Genomic DNA, 14980 nt, shown 5'->3' on the forward strand with positions numbered 1-14980 from the left:
ACCATAGCCCCCTGCTTCCTTAGTCTGTGGACAATGAGATGTCCTTCTCCCCTTCATCTTAAGAAAAAAAGTACAGTAATTGTCATCTCAAAAGAAATATAACTCCAACAGTTGTATTAAAAGAAATGGTCATAGATCATCATAGGAGCCTTACTGATTACCCATATTTGGTCTTAGGGACCATGGAAACAGAAATTAGAATTGCAGGAATTAGTTCCATAGGAAAGAGGCCCAAAGGCCCTCTCTGGAGAGACTGTCTGTAGAAGACGCCAGCCTGAGGAATTGGGAATTGAAGCAGGAAGTGACAGTCACATTTAGAGGAGACAGATATTCTACCCTTACTAGGTGGAGGGAATTTCAGGAATAGGGCTCCCTGGGGATGGAAAGTTGGGAGCAGACATGGATACAGACCTGGTGGAAATTGTAATGAAGAAAATCATCTTTAACATATCCGGAAGAACTTCCTTCTTCCCCATGCTTTTCTTCTGTGCTTTCTATCAAGAGTTTTCCATGTTTGTGTCTTTGCCACAGTATTTCCTCATATGTACTTTAGTATACTTTAAAAATGGATCTGATTCAGTTATTTTCTTAATTGAACAATCTGTACCTCCATGTACCCTCATTTCTAGTGTATAGCTGGACCAGATATAGGCTCTTGGGATCCTCAAATGGAGACACACCTGCCTGGTCCCCAAGCCTTGGTGCTGGGTCTGGTCAAGGTCTGACACCACCTCCCCCTTTCTCCAGGTGGGTGAACAGCCCTACAGTTTCCCTACAGGGGTTGAGTGCTGTCTCCCTAGCACTTGCCCTATCTCTCTTTATTTTTATTCCATCCAGTGTGGAAACCCACAGAAATCACTGGATCCTACTGGAGAGAGAGGTCCAAAGGACCCAGATCCCTTCTTTGTTCACCATCCTCCACCTTTGGTTAAAGCCTCTGTATGTGGGGAACAGGCACCCATGGGAAGGAAAGTGAAAGATTCTCTAGGTCTGCTCTAGAGACAAATCAACAGGCACTCACAGGGAAATTTGACCTCATGGTCTCATATTTTGAATCACTAAATCCAATTTGTTTCAGAGACAAAGACAAATACACTGATCAACTTGAATCTTCACACCAGTTTTCAGTTTGCAGGGAGAGGCACAGCTGAAAAAAGTCAAGAGGTGGTTGCTGACTCCAGCCTCTGGAGCATGCATGATCACTGGGAAGGAGCCATTCTGTTTCCTGTGGTTTGCATGCCACCATGCCAGTCTCATGCCCCTCTGTACACTCTAGATGTTTCCCGTAGGCAGTTCTCCAAAATGCCTCTGATTCTTAAAGGCTCCTCTGCTGTGTGAAATTAGCATCCAGGGACAGCCAGAAGTGCTTTTGTAAAAGCTGACAGCTTATACTTACTGGAGGCTATGGGGAGTATGTTTTACCAATACCCTTCAGAAAGTGCATTGAAAACCAAGTTTAGGCTCCAGATCATGTACAACAAATTCATTTGGCCACCATCTTGTCAACTAATAATCACTTAATGTTCAAGATTTATAATCAGATGTATCTTTGTAAACAAACCTAAGTGGTCTTTTACCACCTATTAGAACAAAAATTCTAGTAATTTTACTTAAATCTTTCAGAACTTAATATCATCAGTACAAATCAAAGTCTTACATGTTTTTAACCCAATGCTTTTTTCAGAATAGCTAAGCTATTTATTGAACATTTAGTATCACATTATCTATTTGTAATAATTTTTTTTGTTGTTGAATATATAGACAAATCCAAGATGTACAAAAATCTCCTTCCATCTCAAACTCTGAGCCCTTTGTCTTAGTTTGTTTGTGCTATTATAAAAGAATACCATAGACTGGGTCGCTTGTAGACAGCAGAATTTATTTCTCATAGATCAGGAGGCTGGGAAATCCAAGATCAAGGTGCTTACAGATTTGGTGTCTGGTAAGATCCCAAATCCTGATCTACAGATGACTATCTTCTTTCTGTGTCCTCATATGCAGAGGGGTGAGGGAGCTGTCTGGGGTCTCTTTCATAAGGGCACTAATAACCATCCATGAGGACTCCACTATCGTGACTCAATCACCCCTCACCCACAGCCCCACCTCCTCATACCATCCATCAGGATGGGAATTAGATTTCAGCATATGAATTTGGGAAGAAACATGAACACTCAGTCATAGCACCTTCTAATGTCCTTTCCAAAGATAATTACTATTGGTTGCTTTCTGTCATCTCAGAGATTTTTATGCTTTCATAGGCAAATGAAAGAAGGCATCCTTTCCTCTATCTCCCTTTGTAAACAAATGTTAGCATAATATATACACCACTGCACCTGGCCTTTTTCAAATAACTTATTAGGAGCAGCACTTGTTCCAGAGCTCCTTGGAGGGTCCATCAAAGCCTACCTTGCAATCTGATTTCTTCTTCTGCTCAATCCTATGTCCTCATTCTTCCTTTCATAAGGGTTCATCCCTAATAATTATCTTGTACCCCAAACACTGTCTCAGCCTCTGCTTCCAGAAAGTCCAACCTGAGCAATTTGTAAGTTGCTATAACAATTGTAAAGCCTCTGGCATCTCATAAGACATTCGAATAACATGTTTAGGGACACACTTCTTGTAAAAGAGAACAAAACATTATAAATAATTGCACCACACCTCCATTTTGGACAGGAGAATAAGCTTGATATTCCTGTGAATGTTCTTGGTTTAACACCTTCTCAAATTGAATTTTTTGAGCTGTCTTATGATGCAAAAATGTTGTCTCTCCCTTTAGCTGTAAGCAAGAGAATATTTTCATTTTTTTTCTGATTATACTTTTATGAGTTACACAGGCTTGCATTTTAAAGTCAGGGTTTAGAATTTCACTAGTTAACATTAGATACAAAATGCAAGCCTGGGGACTTCCCCGGTGGAGCAGTGGATAAGAATCCTCCTGCCAATGCAGGGGACATGGGTTCGATCCCTGGCCATGGATTCTACATGCTGTGGAGCAACTAAACCCCAGTGCCACGATTAGATTATTGAGCTTGTGCTCTAGAGTCCAGGAGCCGCAACTAATGAGCTAACGGGCTGCAACATCTGAAACCTGTGCACCTAGAGCCTGTGCCCTGCAACAAGAAAAGCCACCACAATGAGAAGCTCTCGCATCGTAGGGAAGAGTAGCCCCTACTCACCACAACTAGAGAAAGCCCTTGCAAAGCAACGAAGACCCAGTGCAGCCAAAAATAAAGTAAATTAATTAAAAAGAAATGTAAGCCTACTAATTTTATTTGCAGAATCAAGAAATGGGTCAATATGATTTTATTCAATACTGGTAAAACAAGCACCGTACAGCATTTTATTCTACAGTCACCACCACTCCCTGTTGTCATACATATGGATTGCTTCACTCAGCAGTATAGGTGTCCTCGAAGGCTGTGCGAACTCACAGGGATATATAAAGATGTCCTAACAGGTACCTTGGCAGTGACAGTTTAAGAGACTCATCCCCTAATCATCAATTTCCATACGCACACTTTCATTACATTTGTGCAGCCTAAGAGCATGCCTGCTGTAAATGCTGATGCTGGTTCAACCTTTTCCGGCTCCTCTTTTCCACTCGTCCTTCTCCCAGCTTACAAAAAAAAGGCGTATCTCTCACCCATCCCAAATCATGATACACTACCCCAGGGATTAAAAAAAAAAATCTCCACGTGTACCAAAGAGACAAAGGAACTATTATACAAACCAGAGGTAATTTTCATCTTTCTCTGTCTTATACTTATGGGTGTTAGGTGCCACATCAGGTATTCAAAACCACTGTTAGCCCATGTTGAGATATTTTGAATCCTAGTATACTGTAGAGAGGTAGAGCAAATATCACAAAAATTTTTATTCAAAGACCTTGCTTCCTTGCATTATTATTTAAAAAAAAAAAAAAAAAGCTTGGCTCTGAGGCAAAGGTCCTCTGAGAACAAAGCAAAGAAAGTGTAAGTAAGAAATATTTGATAACAACCTTGTGCGTGCTTAGTCGCTCAGTTGTGTCTGACTCTGCGACCCCATGGACTGTAACCCACTAGGCTCCTCTGTCCACAGAGTTTTCCAGGCAAGAATACTGGAGTGGGTTGCCATTTCCTACCCAAGGGGATCTTCCCAAACTCGGAGATGAAACCCAAATCTCTTGCATCTCCTGCACTGGCAGATGAATTCTTTACTACCTGATAACAACCACAAATTATCTCATCTAGGACAACAAACATGCACAGCCTGTACCTAATCTATTCATCTATGAATTAAGCTGTATTAGAATCTATAACATAACCTGGGGGTTCAAACAACTCCAAAATCCCAGCACCTTACACCAATAAAGTTTCGTTATTCATATTTACTCTAGGGTCAACTGAGAGGGAGGGAGAAGCCCATTTGTTTGTGCCAGAATGAAAAAGAGTTCTGCAACATCTCAAACCAGGAATTAAACGCTCTAGCCCAGAAGTTACAACCAGCACTTCAACTTCCAATGCTTGGGTCAGAACTTTGTGTTACAACAAACCACAAAGAGGATGTGAAATCCTAAAGTAAGCGAAAACAAGGAGCTGGAAATATTGTGACAACAGCAGAAATGCAATCACAGAGCATTTAAGCTATGCCAAAAGCATGCTGAGAAATACCAACTAATTTCAAAAGAGCCATGTCTCCCTGCATCATCTCCATCCTCAGTAAAGGGAAGGGGTTTAGATCATGACTCAGTCTTGTTTCTTAGTTGAATAGTCGTCATGATTTAAAAAATTTGGAAGGTCTTTTACTTCTAACAGATTCAACATCATATCTCCAAGTAAAATAAGTGTGTAGTACGTCCTGAGTCGTGTCCAACTCTGTGACCCCATGGACTACAGCCCACCAGGTTCCTCTGTCCATGGGATTCTCCAGGCAAGAATACTGGAGTGGGCTGCCCTGCCCTTCTCCAGGAGACCTTCCCAACCCAGGGATCGAACCCTGGTCTCCTGCATTGCAGGTGGATTCTTTACCACTGAGCCACTGGAGAAGTTAAAGGCAAATTGGTATTTTATATCTTCCTGAGTAATTTAGAAGAGATTGTTTCATTAATTTTTACTATTAAAATAAAAATAGCAGTACTGTAACAGAGCAGGAAGAGCACAGCCCTTAGCAGGTAGCATCGCTGTGCCTCATTACTCTGCACCCTGTTACTAGGCAACAGGTCTTGCTCAGCCATTGCTCGGTGCCTCAGTGGGCCCTGCCCACAAGCAACCAGCTGTCAATGAGTAACATATAGTTGTCCTGCTAAGCTATTGGTCAGCGCTGCATTGGGCCCTGCCCATCGGTAACTGTCAATGAGGGACCACTGGGGAAGTGATTCAGTCAAGGGTCCATGGTGTGGGGGTCATCAGGTAGAGAGTAAGGTAAGAGGCAGATGCAGGTCTTCTCCTGGAGGCCCTCCAGTTTACCCAGCCTTGGACCAACAGATGAGCTGGAGGGCCCAGGGAGCAGACTGGGGACTGCGTCCTGCAGGGCTCCAGAGCCCTCACTAAGGCCCCCCACTAGCCATGGCCCAGGACTTGAAAAGCAGTGAACCTCTCCCCCATCCCTGTCTCTGTGACTAGCCACTAGCAGTGGCTGTCTATGAGTCACAGTCTGTGAGACCTGGTCTCCCCATTTGGACGGCCTGAGGAGACTGAGGGCCACTTGGGTTGGATGCCTGGCTCCCTCAGGGATGACAGCTGGGCAGGGCATGGGAACCTGGCCCTGAAGAAGCCAACTGAGATCTGCCTCCTCTGAGCCAGGACTGGGACCTTGGAGGGTAAAAGTTGTGCCTTGGGACTTTGCCCTTTCTCGTCAGGACAGAGAAGAACATTCATCTGGTAGAGATTTACAGGAACATCATTAGCTGACCATGATCTGACCTTGAGAACAAAGGATCTGACACCCAGAAGTCTGCAACAGCTAACCATGCCCATCCCTCACCTTTTGACTTTAAAGGGACGTGCTGACAGCTTTCGGTAACTTCGGGTTCTTAGGGCATGAGCCAGCCGTCTGCTTGTATGAATCTGTAATAAATCCTTCTCTGTTCCAGACTCATGTTTAGTATTGATGGGCCTCACAGTGCATGGCGCACACGGATGTGCGATTTCAGTAACAATTTATGGTGACTGGGGCAGGACGTCTGTGCCCATGGCAGGCTGACCCTGGCCAGGGGCAGCCCCTTCTCAAGTACCGAGCAGCTGCTGGAGTTCATTTTGCTCTGGGGAAATGGAAGGGACTCTCCCTTACAGGCGCCAGCTGCCCCAAGGCACAAGGCTGTCTGGAGCAAAGAAACATCCAGAGCTATGGTCCACATTTGGTGTCACCTCGAGTAAGTCACTCAAGCTGGCACAAGCTAGGAATTCTGTCCACTCCATTTGGGCTACTTCCTTTGCAGAAAGTGAGCCATTTTTTGGTCTGTTCTCTTTTGAGAGCTGGGCTACTCTGGAGACCTCTGGTAGTAGAAGTGGAATTTCAGACTCATCTTCTCTAATTATCTGTCTGTGTGACTGTAGCTTCTTTGTTGTTTGTGTTTTTGTGTGCATCATTTTGGGGTGGACCACTCTGGTTTGTCCTTCTGTGCGTGGGACCACGTTTGTTATTTGCATGTTGTATGTTTGTGAATCAGGATTTTCACTAGTTAGTTGAGATGTCTTTGAATAATGGAGCTAGCATGTGATGAAACCAGGTATCCTTCCCTACTGAGCTGGGTTTCGCCTGTGGTGGAGCATTGGTTGGGATATTCCGTTTGCAATGGGTGGAAGTCTCATTTTTTTGGTGCTAGGGAACTGTGAATTTAGAGACCATTTTGCACTGCATTTGTTTGTTTGGTATTTGATAACACCTGGTATTTGATAATAATCAGAGCTCTATTCCATCTTATAGTCCCCCACTAGGGTTAAAAAAAAAAAAGATTTTTTTTACACTTCATGGCCACTATATTCTTTAGACTCTGGGGGGGGGGGGGGGGGGGGGTGGGCAGAATTGGTCAAGATGAAACTTTTTAAATTCCAAAACTGGCCCTTTTTTGTATATGCAGTTGGAGAAAGCTGGCTTGATGAGATACCTTTTTCAGAATTCTGACACTGAGAAAACAAAAAATACTTCTAGGAGAAAGCATGGCATTCACTAAGTAAAGTTAACTTATTCCCACTGTTATTTCTGGTTTTGTGTTTGTCGGGTGGATTGCCACGACATATGTAGTCATGATTTCCTGTCTTTCAATTTGCATGTTGTTTGTTATCAATAAGAGGAATCTTGGTTTGAAAAAGTTGAGGAAGTTGTTGAACTTCACCCTTTTGTTTTTGCCCTGCAGTAATTAGGTTTTGTTCTTTTTGTGTGTTTGTATTTGTCTTGTGTGTATGTGTGCTGGCTATGGGAAACTCAAATTTGTTTCCTGAATACAGCTTATTCAGCTGCATTCTCCAGGACTGGACCATTTTTTGGTTATAATACTTCTGAGTTAATTTGTAAACGATCTCTATTTAACTGACTCAAAAGTAAGCGCTTTTGTAAATTCGTAAATTAAATACTTCCTAATATTTAGAAATTTGGCCAAAATGAATTTCAAATCATCATGATCTGGGAATGATATTCAGTACTGAATTGATACCTGGTATTGAAGCTAGCCTAAGTTTGTTGTCTTGCTAAATGTAACACTACTATGTACCTACATTTATTAGAGGTCAAATGAGACAGTAATAACAACAGACTGGTTCCAAATAGGAAAAGGAGTACGTCAAGGCTGTATATTGTCACCCTGCTTATTTAACTTATATTCAGAGTACATCATGCGAAATGTTGGGCTGGGTGAAGCACAAGCTGGAATCAAGATTGAAGGGAGAAATATCAATAACCTCAGATACCCAGATGACACCACCCTTATGGCAGAAAGCAAAGAAGAACTAAAGAGCCACTTGATGAAAGTGAAAAAGGAGAGTGAAAAAGTTGGCTTAAAACTCAACATTCAGAAAACTAAGATCATGGCATCTAGTCCCATCACTTCATGGCAAATAGATGGGGAAACAATGGAAACAGTGGGAGACTTTACTTTTGGGGGCTTCAAAATCACTGCAGATGGTGACTGCAGCCATGAAATTAAAAGACGCTTACTCCTTGGAAGGAAAGTTATGACCAACCTAGATAGCATGTTAAAAAGCAGAGACATTACTTTGCCAATAAAGGTCTGTCTAGTCAAGGCTATGGTTTTTCCAGTGGTCATGTATGGATGTGAGAGTTGGACTATAAAGAAAGCCGAGTGCTGAAGAATTGATGCTTTTGAACTGTGGTGTTGGAGAAGACTCTTGAGAGTCCCTTGGACTGCAAGGAGATCCAACCAGTCCATCCTAAAGGAGATCAGTCCTGGGTGTTCATTGGAAGGACTGATGCTGAATCTGAAACTCCAATACTTTGGCCACCTATTGGAAGAACTGACTTATTGGAAAAGACCCTGATGCTGGGAGGGATTGGGGGCAGGAGGAGAAGGGAACGACAGAGGATGAGATGGCTGGATGGCATCACCGAAGTCGATGGGCATGAGTTTGAATAAACTCCGGGAATTGGTGATGGAAAGGGAGGCCTGGCGTGCTGTGATTCATGGTGTTGGAAAGAGTCTGACACGACTGAGCGACTGAACTGAAGACAGTAAAGAAACTGCCTGCAATGTGGAAGATGTGGGTTTGATCCCTGGGTTGGGAAGATCCCCTGGAGGAGGGCATGGAAACCCACTCCAGTGTTCTTTCCTGGAGGGCTATAGTCCATAAGTTTCCAATCAGAAAATACTGGTATGACAAACAGTTCACAATTACTTACGTCTTAGTTTTCACTAAAAATTAAGGTGTTTAAGAGTTGAGGATTTGAATCTAAATATGTAATTAAAGCTACTAAGAATAAAGGAAAAAATTATCAGTATATAGTAGGGAAGTAGGATATATGTTTTGAGTAAAAAAAGGAGTTTTATGAATGGTCAGGCTGAGATTAGATTAAACTTAGGTAAATGGATTTTGCTAATATATGTGGATAACTTGCAAAAAAACATGGAGAAATACTATACTATCACTTTAAACTGAAAAAAAATCAGACTGTAAAATCTTTACATATAACACACAAACATAATTATGCTAAAATGTGCATAGAAAAATGACATGAGGGAAATTCTCCACGTTTTAATGCTGACTTTCTTTGAGTGGTGAATGATTTTGTTTTCTTCTTTCACATTTTCTGCATTTATAATATTTATAATAGAAGAAAGGCAAATATTGGACTAGGAATCAATCTTGCAGTGACTAACAGCATGGTATGTTTGAAATTGCAAACTTGACATCAGATGCTGGTCTTTTTACTTTAGAAGGGCAGTCATTCCTAAGGCTTAGATCAATTTCCTAAGGAGATCACCATCAGCTTCAGCACTACACTTCAGTGGTTTCCTCCTGACATACGGTTTTGAGCTGTGCTTCCTTGTCAGAAAATAGTGGCCTATCTTCTACCAGTTAAGGGTTTCTCCTTTGTTTCCAGAATAAGAACTGCTTCAGAAACTTATACTTCTGGGAAGTTTCCACGCAGCCAGCTCTAAATAAAAATGCTGTAACCTAAAGGAGATTTAGTCTCCCAAGATGAGATAATGCCAATATGTATTTTCAGAGGAGGTTCCTTTGAACCTATAGTTATGAGCATTTCAGGTTTCCTCCCAAACCTTCAACTACTAATCTAAGACCCACATTGGGAGGAGCAACTTGAAGGAATTTGGGTTCGAAGACTGCTAGTGAAGACATAGATGATGGCAGTATTAACTAACCTCACTGCCTTTATCATCCATTTATTTATTTATTGAGTACCAGATCTTGTGCCGTAAGATAACCTTTAGACTTTATTTATATCGTCTTACGGTGACCAATGATCTCATTTGACCAAGTGACCAAGTATTTTGAAACTGTATGAATTCGTTTCATTTTGTATGTTGAATTACATGGGAAGTATTTTCAAATGAATGATAAGCCTTCTAAGATTATACTGTATGGGTAAATGTTACTCTATGTCCTGGTATAATCTATCAGCCATAATTCTGGTTGAATCACAGCAACGTGATTAAGCTTCTTTGTCAACACATTGTGATCAGATCTTCAACTTCGCCTTTTAAGTCTTTAATAGACAGTTAAGCTCTGCTTTGCAAACTTGCTTAATCTTCAAGCAAATTCATAGGCAGGCCTTTTAAACAAACATAGGTCAGATATATCACTGAATTTGGTTAAGAAATTTTTTATCAAACTGGTAGGAGAAGCAAATCTTCCCTCTCACTGGCAGCCACAATGGACCCTAAGGCTGTCTGCAGCAGAATCAGCAGAGTGACAAGACAATCTTACAGTGACACTTACACTGGAAAGGAAAGGGGATTTTGACTGTGCTGTATGTCAGTATTCAGGAATAAACAGTGAAAGAGGAACTGTCAGCTGCTTAATTAAGAGTTATGCAGTACTGGCTTTAGAAGAATTTGGTTTTCATAAAACACAATGAAAGCCTAAACTCAGTATTGCTTACTTTGCCTTCTGAAATAGCACAGCTCTATTGGCAGCATGAAGATCAAGGAAAAAAGGTAGAAAACTCATGGGCGAACCGTGACTCCTTTAAAGAAAAACAGGAACAACCCTCCATTATCAAATACCACTTTTGCCAGGGCCTTTGTGACATGCATTGTTCTTGCCCAAGTTCTGGCACCTTATCATTTTAAAAAGCATAACAAAAGGTTGGTTACTGGTGGACTGTACGTAAACTGGTGTATATGGTTATAATGTTTATGGATTTTGTCTGTAATATTACTGATTTGGATCTGTATTCTCCAGATATGCAGGAGCAGTTCCCCTCAATTTACTCTGACCTACAGCAGTTTGGTAAATTATACTTCTGTGAGTCTGACTACCTGGACGCAAGTTTCCCCAAGAGTGTCAGGTCCAAAATGTTTTATCAGGCTTATTCTCCTTAATTGTTTATACAAGATTCAAATTAAGGAATTGGAAACACAGGAATATTTCCAACTTGGTATCCATTCCCCAAATCAAGGTAGGACTATGCTGCACTTCAGCAGGAAGCAGCTATACCATTTGTCGCCCCATTTCCTCAAAGACTTGGGGAAGGATGAAATGGAACTGGAGGTTGAAACAAGCCAACCTAAAAACTGAGTTCCTCTGCCGAGTTTAAACATATCCACGTGTTACCCTCAAGATTAAGGATTATCAAAGAAAAGGGGGGAATTGCAACAGCAGGATGAGCACAGCCCTTAGCAGGTAGCATTGCTGTGCCTCATTACTCTGCACCCTGTTACTAGGCAACAGATCTTGTTCAGCCATTGCTCAGTGCCTCAAGCATGGGCCCTGCCCATAAGCAACCAGCTGTCAATGAGTAACATATAGTTGTCCTGCTAAGCTATTGGTCAATGCTGCACTGGGCCCTGCCCATCGGTAACTGTCAATGAGGGACCACTGGGGAAGTGATTCAGTCAAGGGTCCATGGTGTGGGGGTCATCAGGTAGAGAGTAAGGTAAGAGGCAGATGCAGGTCTTCTCCTGGAGGCCCTCCAGTTTACCCAGCCTTGGACCAGCAGATGAGCTGGAGGGCCCAGGGAGCAGACTGGGGACTGCGTCCTGCAGGGCTCCAGAGCCCTCACTAAGGCCCTCCACTAGCCATGGCCCAGGACTTGAAAAGCAGTGAACCTCTCCCCCATCCCTGTTTCTGACCCACGAGCAGTGGCTGTCTATGAGTCACAGTCTGTGAGACCCCTGGTCTCCCCATTTGGATGGCCTGAGGAGACTGAGGGCCACTTGGGTTGGATGCCTGGCTCCCTCAGGGATGACAGCTGGGTAGGGCATGGGAACCTGGCCCTGAAGGAGCCAACTGAGATCTGCCTCCTCTGAGCCAGGACTGGGACCTTGGAGGGTAAAAGTTGTGCCTTGGGACTTTGCCCTTTCTCATCAGGACAGAGAAGAACATTCATCTGGTAGAGATTTACAGGAACATCATTAGCTGACCATGATCTGACCTTGAGAGCAAAGGATCTGACACCCAGAAGTTTGCAACAGCTAACCATGCCCATCCCTCACCTTTTGACTTTAAAGGGACGTGCTGACAGCTTTCGGTAACTTTGGGTTCTTAGCACATGAGCCACCCATTTGCTTGTATGAATCTGTAATAAACCCTTCTCTGTTCCAGACTCATGTTTAGTATTGATGGGCCTCACAGTGCATGGGGCACACGGATGTGCAATTTCGGTCACAGTACTAGATACTGTAAATCCATATTCATATATTCACTTGGTTGCAAATCTGCAATCATTTCTGTTTCTAACTGGTGTTAGTAGATTCCACTGTAAAACTGCTACACTAACGGTCATTAAAACACTTTTTTTAGCTCCACACTTACCTGCTAGAACCGGCTACTGGAAGGACAGACCAAAGCGGTAGCTCTGGGACTGACGCGGAGGAGTCTTCGGCTCCGACGGTATCCCTCGGCAGACCGCTGGCGCCATCCTGTGTTCTCCTGGGCGCATCGCGACCGTAGCTCGCCTGAGACGGGGGCCAGGGCTCGGGGATGGGGCGACGCAGAGGCTGGCAGGGTGCACGCGTTCTGCAACCTCTCCCCAAAGTCCCAAGGCAAATATTTGCTTCCCCAGAGCCATACAGTGCAAAAAATTAGCTCTGGTCGGATCGGCGGACAGGGACGGCCTTGTCCCGCTCTTTGGCCCAGCGGCGGCGGCGCCAACCCCCGGCCGCCTGTTGCGATTGCGCTCTCGGCGGCCGTCTGGCGCGGGGGTTGCCAGGAGGCGCGGGGCACGCGAGAGTTGGCGGGCGGCCACGGCCTCGGCTGAAACCTGGTCCTGGGTTCACCGGAAGGGGAGGAGCGCTAGCCCTCCGGGCGAGACCTAAAGAAAAAGGCGGCTGGCGTCGGCGGCGGCAGCAGGGAGGGAGCAGGTGGAAAGTACGAGGCGGCTGTCCAGTGGATCACTGATGACTTCCCTGCTGGTTCCGTCACCATCAAGAGCCAGGAAGGGACCCTCGGCCGGGAGAGTGTGCAGACTGCTGGGCAGGGAGCCCCTAGGCGCGTCACAGGCTGCTCTCAAATACTTTTGGGAACTGTGGAGCTTCTCCCTCAAGGGTCCAAGGCCTGTCTTTTCCGGAGGACGTTTCCGGGACTGAGAACAAGGCCCCAGAGCGGACTAATGCAGCTGGCTGGGAGAGAGGAGGGAGGTTGGTTTTTTTTTCCTTCGCTTTCGGTCTCAGCAGGAACAACACCCTGGGCCAGTTGGATTTACGAAGGCTTCGTAGCCCTTGAGCCCTTATCTTATATTGCCGATGGCTAGACCTAAGCACAGTTATGGAACTTAACAGGCAACCAGGTGTGGAGAAGAGTAGTTGTTTCTCACCTTCCAGCCTGTAGGGAGGGCCCCAAACTCATTTGGGAATCACGGGAGCTTCTGCTAAAGTCCAGGCCCGCTTCAGAACACACAGAAGGTTCCTAGTCTGAGAAGGAATCGATGTACCAAAATATACATACCATTTTAATACTTCTGTATCGAATATTGCTGATAGTTGTGTACTTTTTCTTTCAAACTTAAATTTATTAAAGGAGTAACTTTAAATTTTCTTTCAAAGAACCAGATTATGGTTTTAATTAATTGTTTTGGGGGAGTGGGGAAGTCTGTTCCATTGATTTCTATCCTCATTTATCTTTTCTGCTTTTCTCGGGTTTATTCCTTTATTAGCTTTTAATAGCTTTTAATTCATTGTTTTTTAATAGTTCTTATTTTCTCATAAATGCATTTTAAAGCTCTGAATTCTCCTCTGACCTCTTCATATAGGTTTTAATATGTAATGTTCACTTTATTTCTAAGGAGTATATAATTTTTATTTTGCTATCTTCTTTAACTATTTGCTTTTCCCCAACAGTATAGATCAAGGATCGTATTTTTAGTAATTTCATTGCATTATGATTAGCAAATATATCTTGTATGGCTTCAGTTTTCTCAGCACTTGTTGAGTTTTCATTTGTCATCTCACACATGGTCAGTTTCTAATCAGTTTTGCATGTGAATTTCAATATAATGTACTTGGATAAAAATGATGCAGGTGTAGTATACTTATGATTGATCTTGTTAACTATGCTCTTCAAATCCTCTGTATCTTCAAATAAGTTTTTGTTGACTTAGTCTTAATTCCTGAGAAAGATGTATCTATACTAACATAATTAACACTTGATTGTTGACTTACTTTAAATCTTTGTGTATGCACTCGTGAGGATATGCACGTGTGTGTACCTGTGTCAGATGCAAACAATTTTTTTACATTGTATAATTTAAAAGCTTTGTCCCCCCCCACACACACACAATTAGCAAATGGGTTTCATATTCAACTGGAAGTTTTCTTCCTACAGTCACCTTTCAAGTGCAGACGAACAGTTCCTATTGTTCTTGTTGTTGTTCAGTTGCTAAGTCCTGTCTGACTCTTTGCAACCCCATGAACTGCAGCATGCCAGACTTCTCTATCCTTCACTATCTCCCAGAATTTGCTCAAACTCTTTTCCATTGAATCAGTGATGCCATCCAACCACTGCATCCTCTGTCGCCCCCTTCTCTTCCTGCCCTCAATCTTTCCCAGCATCAGGGTCTTTTCCAATGAGTCAGCTCTTCACATCAGGTGGCCAAAGTATTGAAACTTCACCTTTAGCATCAGTCTTTCCAGTGAATATTCAGGGTTTATTTCCTTTAGGATTGACTGGTTTGATCACTGCTTAATGGATTTCTGTTTTTCTGAATATTAAATATTTAGTACTATATATTTAGTACTTTTAGTACTTTATAAGTCAACTTTTATACATATACATTTTGTATGTACAGGTGTATTTAAACTTACACTTTTCTAACTTCTAGAATAATAATTATATCCTCCTCCTGAGTATAACATAAATATTAGTTAGCTTGT

At 43.0% G+C, this 14980-nt stretch overlaps 1 protein-coding gene across 1 annotated transcript in view; it reads right to left on the bottom strand.

Moving 5' to 3' along the window:
* The window catches only part of LOC110141139 (myomegalin), a 64819-nt gene extending 52018 nt beyond the window's left edge, over positions 1-12801 (bottom strand). Inside the window, exon 1 of the mRNA XM_020899894.2 lies at positions 12426-12801. The gene's annotated coding sequence lies outside the window, so the exon portion shown is untranslated. The remainder of the gene's footprint in view (positions 1-12425) is intronic.
* Positions 12802-14980: the final 2179 nt, after the last annotated feature.

This window comes from Odocoileus virginianus, chromosome 5 (assembly GCF_023699985.2).
Source record: "Odocoileus virginianus isolate 20LAN1187 ecotype Illinois chromosome 5, Ovbor_1.2, whole genome shotgun sequence".
NCBI lineage: Eukaryota > Metazoa > Chordata > Mammalia > Artiodactyla > Cervidae > Odocoileus > Odocoileus virginianus.